This window comes from Triticum dicoccoides, chromosome 2B, assembly GCF_002162155.2.
Source record: "Triticum dicoccoides isolate Atlit2015 ecotype Zavitan chromosome 2B, WEW_v2.0, whole genome shotgun sequence".
Taxonomy (NCBI): domain Eukaryota; kingdom Viridiplantae; phylum Streptophyta; class Magnoliopsida; order Poales; family Poaceae; genus Triticum; species Triticum dicoccoides.
In genome coordinates this window covers 408,229,135-408,241,765 of record NC_041383.1, presented here as the reverse complement: position 1 = coordinate 408,241,765, position 12,631 = coordinate 408,229,135, and the positions used below count along the sequence as shown (strand labels likewise).

At 41.8% G+C, this 12,631-nt stretch overlaps 1 long non-coding RNA gene across 2 annotated transcripts in view; it reads left to right on the top strand.

The window, feature by feature from the left end:
* Positions 1–6,510: 6,510 nt before the first annotated feature.
* The window catches only part of LOC119363934, an 8,429-nt gene continuing 2,308 nt past the window's right edge, over positions 6,511–12,631 (top strand). Inside the window, exons 1-5 of one of the 2 annotated variants that reach the window (XR_005174526.1) lie at positions 6,511–6,853; positions 9,233–9,280; positions 10,431–10,539; positions 10,872–11,541; positions 11,665–11,779. This is a non-coding gene — a long non-coding RNA (uncharacterized LOC119363934). Of the gene's footprint in view, positions 6,854–9,232; positions 9,281–10,430; positions 10,667–10,871; positions 11,542–11,664; positions 11,780–12,631 lie in introns of those variants that run through there. The other variant, XR_005174525.1, reaches the window with a different exon arrangement.

The following is a 12,631-nucleotide window of genomic DNA, read 5'->3' as shown; positions in this document are numbered from 1 at the left end:
TCCTCGACCCCCGTTGCCCCGTCCTCTGCAACCCATGGTGAGGCCCTCAGCCTCCTCTTCCCCTCTCCGCCGCTCGTCGTGCTCCTTGGAACGACCCCGCCCCGTGCTGCTCTGCAGCGTGCGCGACGAGCCCACGCGCCCATCGCCTTGGCCGTCCGGCCCTGCTCCCCCTGCTGCTCCTTCCCCGTTGTCACGGCTGCCCTGTCCACCACGCCCACACGCCCGCTCGTGCACTGCCTCGCTCCGGCTGCGCGTCCCACTATGCGTCGTCCCACGGCGTTCCCCGCCCCTGCTGCTACATGCTCGGCGCTGTCCCGCCCTGATGCCGCCTCGCTCCAGCGCCGTGGCCAGCCCCTTGCTGTCACTTGCTACAGGCCGCCCTTCCCGTGCAGCCCTCCCCCTACCGGCGTCCACCACCGCCCTGCGACTCCGTGCCGCAGCCACCTCCGCCGCTGCGGTCATTCCCCCCCTTCACCGCCTCCCCTGGCTCCGGCCGGCGCTGGCGCCAGCATGCGTCGGGCCTGCTCGGTGCCCCCTCGGGCACCTGTCCGTTTGGGCGCCCGCACCATCACCCGTTAATGTGTGCCCGTGTCCGTTAAGGCCCATGGGGCCTATGACAGCTGGGGCCCAGCCCCTGAGAACGTATTTTAAAAAATAAAAATAAAAATAATTAATTACTTGATTAAAGAAATAATTAACTTAATTAATTTTGATTAATTAAATTAAACAACTAATTGAACTAATTACACATTAGTTACCTAGTTAACATGATCAGTTAATTAGTTAATTAAGTAGATAATGACATTGGGGCCCACCCCTAATTAACCCTGATTAGGATAATTAATATGTTTAATTAAAATGTGTCACTCACCAGTGGGACCCACTGGTCAGGTTGACCAGTCAACCCCTGTTGACTGCTGCTGTCAGCATGACATCATGCTGATGTCATAAATCCAATTTTGAATTAAATTAAATAATTAATTAAATTCCAAAAATTAATAAATTCTTTTTAAAATCATATCTTTTAATCCGTAACTCGGGTGGAAATACTTTCTACATGAAAGTTGCTCAGAACGATGAGACGAATCCGGATACGCAGCCCGTTCGTCCGCCACACATCCCTAACCTATCGAACTCGCAACTTTCCCCCTCCGGTTCCTCTGGCCGAAAACGTGAAACACCGGGGATACTTTCCCGGATGTTTCCCCCTTTCGCCGGTATCACCTACTACCGCGTTAGGGCACACCTAACCCCGCTCATTGTCATGTCATGCGTCATCATGCTTATGCTTGCATTGTAATTACTGTTTCTTCCCCCTCTTCTCTCCGGTAGACTACGAGACTGACGCTGCTGCTGCGCAGTTCGACTACGGTGTTGACGACCCCTCCTTCTTGCCAGAGCAAACAGGCAAGTCCCCTGCGTACGCGACATAATGGAGGTTGCTAGGTCTGCTCACCGGCCGCGTACGCAATGTGCAGGTGTGCAATGGGCGATGGGCCCAGACCCCTGCGCGCATAGGATTTAGACCGGCGTGCTGACCTCTCTGTTGTGCCTAGGTAGGGCTGCGACGTGTTGATCTTCCGAGGCCGGGCATGACCCAGGAAAGTGTGTCCGGCCAAATGGGATTGAGCGTGTTGGGGTATGTGGTGCACCCCTGCAGGGAAGTTTACATATTCGAATAGTCGTGTCCCTCGGTAAAAGGACGACCCAGAGTTGTACCTTGACCTTATGACAACTAGAACTGGATACTTAATAAAATACACCCAGACAAGTTCCACAAACAACCCGGTGATCGATTTTCCACAGGACGACGAGGGGAGGATCGCCGGGTAGGATTATGCTATGCGATGCTACTTGGAGGACTTCAATCTACTCTCTTCTACATGCTACAAGACGAAGGCTGCCAGAAGCGTAGTGTTCGATAGGATTAGCTACCCCCTCTTATTCTGGCATTCTGCAGTTCAGTCCACCGATATGGCCCTTCACACATATACCCATGCATATGTAGTGTAGCTCCTTGCTTGCGAGTACTTTGGATGAGTACTCACGGTTGCTTTTCTCCCTCTTCCCCCCCCTTTCCCTTCTACCTGGTTGTTGCAACCAGATGACGGAGCCCAGGAGCCATACGCCACCATCGACGATGACTCCTACTACACTGGAGGTGCCTACTACTACGTGCAGGTCGCTGACGACGACCAGGAGTAGTTTAGGAGGATCTCAGGCAGGAGGCATGCGCCTCTTTCGATCTGTATTCTAGTTTGTGCTAGCCATCTTATGGCAACTTGTTTAACTTATGTTTATACTCAGATATTGTTGCTTTCGCTGACTCATTTATGTTGAGCATTTGTATTCGAGCCCTCGAGGCCCCTGGCTTGTATTATGATGCTTGTATGACTTATTTTACTTTTAGAGTTGTGTTGTGATATCTTCCCATGAGTCCCTGATCTTGATCATACACGTTTGCGTGCATGATTAGTGTACGATTGGATCAGGGGCATCACAAGTTGGTATCAGAGCCGACTGCCTATAGGAATCCCCCTTTCCAACTCCTTGGCCGAAGTTGAGTCTAGTCGATGAAAATTGTTTTACTAACTTGGCTGTGCGGCCCATGGGCCCACGTCGCCAATTGGGTGGTATTAGAATCTTTTATTCCTCATATATACTCCGGGATTCTGATCTCTCTTCTATTCGGGTTAAATGATTTTACTAACGCCGACTCTAGGTTCTCGTAACTACTTCCTCCCGAAGAGCCCTCACTCCAGATGATTGCTTAGTGCACCAGAAGATTTCGAAGATACTCTACGATGTTCTCCTGAGACACTTATGCCCACCGCCCTTACGAACCCCCTACCATTGTTATATCCTTATGGATAACTATATACACGTGCCATTCTTACATTCAATCCTATGGATCTTGATATTACAAGATGCCCTGAACTGCTCTCCGTTGCTTCGAGAATCCTTTGAGCTTACTGCCTTGCAGTTCTTACCACATGAATACACCCTACGAATAATTTCTCGCACTTACCGAGTATCCGCTCATCCCCAGTTAATCCATGTAATTCACAAAAATTCTTCGAAATGCTATTCGACCTTCTAAAAATCCTCAGCACCTTATTGCTACTGAAGTTCTTACCTTCCCGCAATATGGTTAATTCCATATATCTAGTCATCTTCGTTGGCATCCTTTGTCTTTATCATTTTGAGTCTGTTGATTCAATACATTGCGAATGCCCGCAATCATCAAATGATCCTTATGAATTATCTTTCCGGCTCAACCGTCATTTTTAGCTCGAGCTGGTTCTCGACCAATCAGATGGTCGTCGAGTGTACCCCTAAGACTATTCAACTTATCCATGTCTAATCAGAGCGTTGCTTCTGATCCCTTGACTGGGAATTCATAATTCTTGTGCAATTGAACTTTGAATTAGTCAGTTGTTTCTATAATCTGATGCCTTGGCATTCCTTCTTCCCCTGATTGAGTACCGATACTCACATCAGCCCCGTTGTGGACCGCCATACCCATTGCTGGGTTATTATCCGACAGTGTCCTTCACAACCAAAATTCTTGTGAGTTCTTTACCTGATACATAATGCCTTTGGTAAATTGTGTCTTCTGCCTTTGGCAAGTTATATCCTACGCCTTTGTCAACCATGCTCTGCTTTGAGCACGTGTTAATTGATCCTAAAGTTCATGGTATATGTTCTAAGATGCCCCGATGGGTTGAACCTATGCCTTCCTTAATCTGTGAGAACCCGAAAGTTTTCATGGGTCATACTCCTCTGGTAATTCACGAGGTAGGTTTCAACACTGAAATCATTTTAGCTAGAGCAGTGAATGAAAGGTCATGCATTAAAGAAGTGGGAGTCGACCTTGAACCTTGAGTTCATGCCCATGGACACGATGTAGATCCTATCATGGAAGCTTCTTGAAATAATAACTATTTCCTTGATATATTATCATCTGGTATCTGTGAATTGATCCTTTGCAACCGTGGCTCCGACCATGATTGTTCTCCTTTGATTCCGTTTCCCAGACAAGATGAAGTACTTGTCTTCTGCAGATCATTTCACGTGTCCATCCTCTACTCCGCTCTATCGTCGAGTATTACACTATCATATCTCGAGAATATCATGGAACTGCATAACTTCTGATGGGTTCTCCATCAACTATCCCGATTCCATTTTTCCTGGGTTCTGGGTTGTCGTCAACTAAGAACACCAAATAGTGAACCGAGTCCGCACTACGGTTCAACAACTTTTAGTAATCTTCTTTACTTATGGGTTTGTACCCGGTCACGTCATTCCTAGCCTGTTTGGCTATATCATTATCGTGATGATTTTTAACTGTGCTACCTGGTCCTTATTCCCGGAGCACCAGTTTCGATGATGAGCTAAGCTTACGTTGATTTTCCTCGACATATCATTTGTCCTTGAACAACAAACTTGATTTCGAGTTTGTGTTGTACCCATGGTTCCAATAGCCATTCACTTCATCATTCCTTTGACTTGATGCCATCGCCGATCGATTACATCTTCATGAAATCTCTCGACAAGTGTGTCGTGATCATCATCAGCATTCTGAGCTCTCCCAGGATATCATTTGAATTCATGATGAGAAATACCATCCTTGCCCTCGATGATTTGTGCTATCATCGACCACCTTATTGCCTTCCGTTCAACACAAACTTGTTCGTGTTTTGTGTATTCCTTGAGATCCTTGCTATCCAGCATTTGTTCTCCTTTACCTTGGAGTATTACCATCTTTTATGTATGGAATGTCGTGAGAATTTCACCACCCCTTAAGAAATTCTTGTTGCAGTGATGCTTCTCGCCATCACTATTCTTTTCTTGGCCCCTGTTGAATGAACTCTGTTGTGAGAATTCAATATCTCTAGCAACCCTACTGTTTCGAAGTGAATAGCCGATAGTTTCGCTATGAAATCACCATTCTAACTTTGATCGTCCTACTTGGTCCATATTTCCAGGTGCTTTTTGGTTCAATATTTAACCATGGATGTTCTCATCGAACATACCTCATTATATACTTCGGTGTGTCCGATGCTATCACCTCGTTCATTTAATTGTGGAAATTCATCTCTTTTTTCTAAAACCTTGATGAATTGCCGATGTGTCCATCATCCACCTCCTCATCCTCTCCATGGTTTACTGATGAACTCATGTTCGGAACTCGTTTTCATAGTCCATTTCCCAAGAATCTTACGATGTCTTCTCGTTAATTTGTGTTGCACCTTTCTTCAACAGGCATCCTGAGTCTGAGGTATCCTGACCCCAATCAGATTTGAAACTTGGTCAGATATGATGGTTGGAACATTTTTCCAAGAGTCATAACATTGGTCCTTATATGACCCGGTAAGGTGATGTCATCCTAGCACACCTGGCCGGAGGACCTATTGTTATAGTTTCCTTTTTAGCAAGGTTAACCATTCTTCCATGAGGAAATTGTAAGACTTATTCTACAAGTTGTTCCTGATGGATCCTTTGTGCATCCAAATTCTGCCCCTTACTTGATGACCATATCAATGCTATCACGAAGCATGTCTGTGGTACTCTTATCATCGATAAGAACCTTTGAAGCACCATGCTAAATTTCCTTTATCAATTTTTCAAACACCGTTGTTTGGGTAACTAGTAGAGTGGCCCGCTCGATGCGCGGGCTAGGTTTTTTTAAGTTAAATTTTAAGAATAATTGTGGCAACATATTTTAAGTATTATAATTTCTTGAATTTTTTTCATTGATGCTTTATTTTTATATTGATATATGAATATATTGGTGCTCGTTCATCCTTCATTTGCTAATTGTTCATTCCATAATAATTTTATTTTTATGATTGATTGTATATTATTATACTTTTAACTATAGTTTTATTATCGACGGTATCATTCAAATTATTTTTGTATATTTTTGCAAACATTTTTATTATGTTGTTTTTTATGAAAAGAGTAATTTGTTAACGGTTGTTGGAATATTTTTGTATTGTTTTTTTGTTGCGAGAAATCAACTTACATTTTGAGATCGATCATTTGTTTATATAGACTTGCAGCATAGTAGAAGCGTAATCTTTAGTATCTTTACTGTGTTTTAAAAACAGATCATATGTAGACATATTTTAGTTGTCAGATACTCTCAACATTTCTAAATTTAAGTCTTTTTATATATTTCGATACGAACTACATATATATGTATATAGACATATTTTATAGTGTAGATTAACTCATGCTTCATATTTAGTCCGTAGTGGAATTTGTAGACTTATATTTAGAAATGGAGGAGTAGATTTTTTGAGGGTGTACTAATATGAAATGGAGTGATTACCTTGCTATTGTTTGTTTGCTTCCGTACACGTACATCCAACAGTACCAAGGGCGCCTTACATTTTGACGTTAGATTGTTTCATCACACTTTGCACAGTACGTTGCTCTGAAAAACAAAGTTTCCATAGTACGCAAGTGGTCTCATGGGTCCCACCAACATTACTCTTCACTTGCCTATTCCGTAGTCTTCTTGACTTCTCCGGATGTTCTTTTTTCACACAAGTGATAATGTTTTTGGCCGATCCCCTTTCTTCTTCCCTTTTTTTCTTCTTCAGTGAAAATTTGCTACTGCTGGATAGCTCCCATCTGCATTCGTCCTATCCTGAAGCCACCCCCGCACCTGGTGCTTCCACAGGTTGCCCATCGACGGCGGCTAGTTTTCCTCCTCGTACACCTCCTGTGGGTTGGTAAATGGGGATCTGGTGCGCCAGTTAGGAGGCGAGATGGTCGATCTGCACGGTGTCGTTGATGTTGTGGTCTGTGCAATTGATTCGGTGATGGATTTCATCTCCCGCAGGTCTGCAATTTTCCTTGATCCAGCTTTAGTATGAGGATGGTAGTGTTTAAAATAATTGTGTTTGTTATTTTTGTTGATATTACCTCACTATTGATTTCTTCACTTGTGAAATCACCATCTGTATCATTTCCTTCCTCTTGTACCTGTAAGATATAATGTGGAAATTTAACAATGTATTATGTAATGCATATATAAGATGAAATGCATACATAATATTAGGCCAAAGTGGGAAATGACCGATACACTGATGGATTATTATTTCATACCAATGATTGTATATTTTGGAAATAATATATTTAAAATTAAATCATTTTCCTTTTATTTGATGGTACCTCATTATTGGTTTCTTCATTGGCGGAATCATCATTTGTGTCATTTTCTTCCTCTTGTACCTGTAAGATAGCGGTAGTTTAACAACGCATTAAAAATGAACATCATAGAGCATATTGTTAATAGATATTTAAGGTGGAATGTATTCAGCTGAAGTTATGTATTGTTTTTTTGAACTTCGCGGAAGCAACCTTGGTCTTAACATTTTTATATCCCTCGCTGTGGTTGTCGTTTCTGAAATCCTTGTTATATCTCGGATCTGCAGTTTCTTTGACCTCACTATTGAATTTGTTTTTGTTCACAACTCTTCTGAGTTTCTTGTTGGTAGGCCTTCTGACATGTGTATTGTTTTGTCTGCAGTCTTTATCTGAATCATCTTCTATGGTAATTATATCTGAACCTGTAGCTTGAATGTTTGCTACCTCCTTTTCAAATATATTTTCCTGTTTTTTCAGCGATGTCATAAAATAGTAGTAGTAGTAGTATGTGTGTGTGTGTGTGTGTGTGTGTGTGTGTGTGTGTGTGTGTGTAATGAGGGAAAGTAATTTGAAAGAGGATCTCAGTATAGAATTTCTCTATACGAACCTTTTTTGCGAAGCCTTTCTTTTGAAATCTTGTTTACATCTCTTTTGTTTTGTCTCTCCTTTTATCTTCTGTGAAAAAGTTTTTGGCTCTTCCCGTGCGTTGTATTATGTCATAAATAAATAGGCCATAATTAATTATCAATGCATACACAGGGAGATAATGTTTTAAATTTGTTACCTCGTCATCAGGAGCTTCAATTTTAACAACTGATTTTCTGCTATTTCTGGAAGCAAACGGTCTCACATCTTTTTCATATCTTTTGCTAGACTTTTGTATCTTTGTCCTGCGTTGTTCCTTTTGGTTAGAGGATATTGAGGTTTCCTTTCTGCACATATCCTTCTTCTCATCATTTGTTGCATTCTTGGAGGAGTGGTTCACCTATAAGAATAAAAATATTTTTTTTAACATTTTAAAGAAAAAATTGCACACTTGTCAGAGCAAAACCATTAATTAGTGGGAATACCTCGTTATGGGACTTGTGCATAGCCAAATTTGAAGAACCTTGTGTGTCTTGCCTTTCCAGTATGCTCTATAAAGAGTGTACTTGTATTATAGTTTTATAAGCCATTTAAAATACTGAAATGTGCATGTGCATACCTCTTCAACCATTTCATTTGAATATTCCATCTCAAGTTTGTCATCAACTTCAAAAGTGAAACTCACTTTAAAATTTTCCATACACTCTTGTAGATTCCTTGAATTTTACTTCAGCCGAAATATGAGTGTTCTGCCATAAAGGGTTTGAATAACATCTGGTACTGTGTTGTTGAATCCCTCCTGCTCTAATAGGGTCGATGCAGACATGTTGCCTAAAAGACTCTTTGCTACCTCATTAAACACCACAAAAGTTGTGGTTCCGTGTCATCGCGTACCTTGAGTTTAAGTAGGTACCTAGTATGATATTGTCAAGTTATTACTGGTATATTATTAAAACAAATGGCACCAAATACAATCTAGTTCACAATATGCTCACCACATGTGTGGATTTTCATCTACTTCACGACAGGAAGTGCAAATATAGTTATCATGTTCCTTTTTTACAGCACAAAAGGAAAGTTTGCATGCCATGTACCACCACCCTTTATCTGTTATAATATCATCAATCGTTGCTTTTGTTGTGCATACAAATTCCGGTTAAGGAGAAAACATGAGATTATATAATAATGTACAATAAAGACACGACAGTATGCTGATCAAGGTTAGAGAGAAACCTTTCTTTTAACATCAGCATATCGCAGTTCTATAATTTCCTTCAATGTTTTTCTGTTGTACAACATTTGCTCCTCAATTGTTCGTTGGGTGCTTTCGTTGATTCCAATCATTGTTGGAATAACATCTCTTTCACGATACCTATAATAGATTACAACATGTCCACATAAACTTGTAACTTCAAAAACATATATAATTGCATTATTATATATATACCATACCTCTCAATAATTTGGTTTGTCTCTGGAATTTCAGGGCTGAGGAAGACTTTAGATGCATTTGTTGTGCATAGTGATAGCCCTGGTAAGAAAGTCAGTAATTTGGATTTGAGTTCACACACAGGGATTATAGTCCTCACCATTGAATTTTCTGACCAAATTTGAAGTGACAATCACTACTGTTTGTTTGTGCGGAAGTCTTTCATTCACCATATTTGCTAAAATATCACCCCATAGCGTGATCCGGATCTTTTCATCACTGCATGAATTTAATCATGAAAAAGTGATATAAAGATCATCTATGTAATTCAAAAAAAACTATAGTAATATAATCACTTACTCTAGTAAAAGGATTTCAATCTCACGGATGTTTGAAGTTTGCGCCATGCCCGTCCCTTTATTTTTTTTGTACTTGCTCTATTGTTTCATTGCAGTAAGCAATCCAATGACATCTGCACATAATCATATTTAATATCTGGCTAGTTCACCAATGCTTGTTCTTCGATATTGATTATGATCATACCTGAGCACTGTCTTATCAATATTCACCCTACTATCCAAGGTATCACCATCAGCAAATTCGAAGTGGTAATCGAAAAACTTGGATTTTCCTTCATCCACTTCCTTCACTACTGTATCATAAAGAAAACTGATTTTGAGATTGTTCTTCAATGGTCGGTATTTTTCATACTCCCAGACTTTGAAGGTCTTAATTATGTATATGAAGTCCTCTTTAATCTTTGACTTAAATTTATTGACCAGTGTGCTCCCAATAGAAGCATGGATCGCATCGCCCTACATAAAGAGAAAACATCAGCAAACTTTAGAAAGCATAAATTGAAGAGACATTATATATGCTTGCACCTTTCTGTCCAGTAAAATCATATCTGTGCTAATGAGCTCATTAGTCGATAAGTTAATTGCATCCCAGTCTTAAAACTTTGACTTTGATTGTCCATGTCTCGTTTCGTGTAGTCAATGCATTCAACGGTGTATGTTCCATAATCTTTGAGGCCCTATAAATATAAGAACAGAATGTTGATTAGTAAAGTAAGTAATATAATTACATGCAAGCAATCCCATTTGTTTTTGAGACTTCTATAGTATATTATCTTAACGTGAAAACTGGAAGCAACATCCATGGCATTAACCTTCTGTACATGATTATATGAAATAAAAGTAGATGAATCAATGCAATTTTATTGACAATTGGTCTTAATTTATGTTTGTTTCAGATGGAGCTGATGCCATGGGGACAGAAACCCACTATAGCATCTGAGGCTGATCAAATATGGAAGCCATCTATGTCTGTTTCTCTGTATTTGTTTGTTCGTGATGAAACTTGTGAGCTAACATGCGAAACCTTTTTAGATTAGCACTACCTACAATATAATTTAAGTATTATTGATCCATTAATAGATCTTATCTATAATAATTGGTATAATCTATAATATGAACATCTTATGCATCATATATGCTTCTCTATATCGCAGCAAGTAATCCCACTTGGATATGTCATAGTTTTAGTATGATTCTGGCCTTCTATTAAGACATGAACCCATGCCTATATGATTCTAGATAAATAAACCTTTGGAGGTAATGGCAAAAAAATGTAGACCAGGACTGCCTAGACTATAATTCAACCATTAATAGGTATGATCTATAATTTCGTGCAGATGAAGCTTACTTGATGTTGATCGATTGCTCGACGGTACCTGTATTGTGGTCGCTGGAGGAAGACAATTCTGTAGTCGAAGTTTTGGTCGCTGGAGGAAGATGAGGAAGATATTGCAGAATTGTACTCTAAAATCTAGAGGACAATGAACCTTCCTAAAATCTAAAAAGTGGCCGCGCACTAACTAAACGAACCGGGCGGCCGATTTGTGGCCGTCCGATCTCGCTCGAATTGTCGTGCGCGTGGGCCAGGTGCCAGATGGTCGGGACGCTCACACGACTGACTGAGGCGAAATAGTAGACCACTTCCGTCCGCACCCATCGCTATCCACTCGCCTCCCCACCTCCCTCGCATTTGTCGCCGCCTCCGCCGGTCCGCCCCAACTTGTGCCGGCCGCCGCTGCCGATCCACCTCGCCTCGGCCGACGCGGCCCACCACGGTTGCGGCATCTCGCCTGCCACGCCTCGACGCCGCCGTCTCCCGTCCGCCACCTCGCCTTTTCTTCTGCATCTAGCCGTCGGTCCTCCGCGAACGGCCCTTCCCTCGCCTCCTTGCTAATTAGTCCGTGCGAGAGCGAAGAAGGTGTCTCCCCTATCCACGAATTTCAGCAAGCACTCAATCTACAAGCTCACCCGTACAGCCGGTGCTCCGTACTTCTACATCCTTTCATGGTACGTGTCTGCCTTCTATGGAATTTAGTGAGAAAAAAATTGAGCCCATCCATGGAGCTATGTAATTTGAAGTGGGATGCGGCCTTGAGTTTTGTTTTTCCTCTGATGTTCGAGGAACTGAAGAAATTTCAGTGAGAAGGAAGCCTGTGCGCGTGTGTGGTTGCTGCTATGTTCCCATTCGAGTTGTGCGTATGCGCTGCTGCATCCAGATCCATCCTCAATGGAGGTTTGCTGCCAGGTATGACTTCAACGCTGAGGCTAATTGACTTTGATGGGATCAGGGGTTTCCCTGATTAGTTGGTCCCTTGAGTACCAATGGCTTCCTGCGCTTGTTGAATTATGAGATGTGTTTGGTTGGGTTGAATCAAAGGAATTTCTAGTTCTTGTAAGTAAGAATTACTGAAGACTACTTGGTATAGTTACTAGTTCCTCTTGGTTTTGGTTGGTGCTCATTACATCTAGTTGAATCAATGAAAATAATTGAAGTTCTAAAGATTTTTTTGTCACTAATGGTATGAATTTAGGATCGTACTTTTCAAAACTCCATGGATCTGTAGTCGATGCAACTTGATCCATCTATTTATTGCTTAGACTGCATTTATCATTACGATACCGCTCGTTGGAACTGCTACTCAGTAGAGCTCAATTTTGTCCGTTTCCTCTCTTTTCTAATCGAAAGATATGCAAGTTAGAATAGTTTGCACACTTGTTATATATAGTTGCACAGAGAGGAATTACAAGCTTCACAGAAAGCAGTACATAGTTGCACACCTAAGCATACATAGTAGCACATTGACTGCCAAGTAGTTGGTCAGGGCAGCCGCCGAAGTTGCACATCCTACTCGTAGGGGTAGTTTGTGAGCAGGTGTCCACAACACGCCTACAGCGGTGGTCAAGGTCTGACTGCTAGATCCATTGTGGATGGGTTAGTAGGTCACCAGGGGAGTCCTTGGTCGTGGAGTCGGAGTAGCACCTCCACTACCTCCTCCAATTCCTTTTTTCCGGTGATGGAGCTGGACCGCTATGGTCGTTAGGAAGCCACGCAAAGTCGCACAACCATGCTTTCGTAGTTGCACATCGACAACCAGAC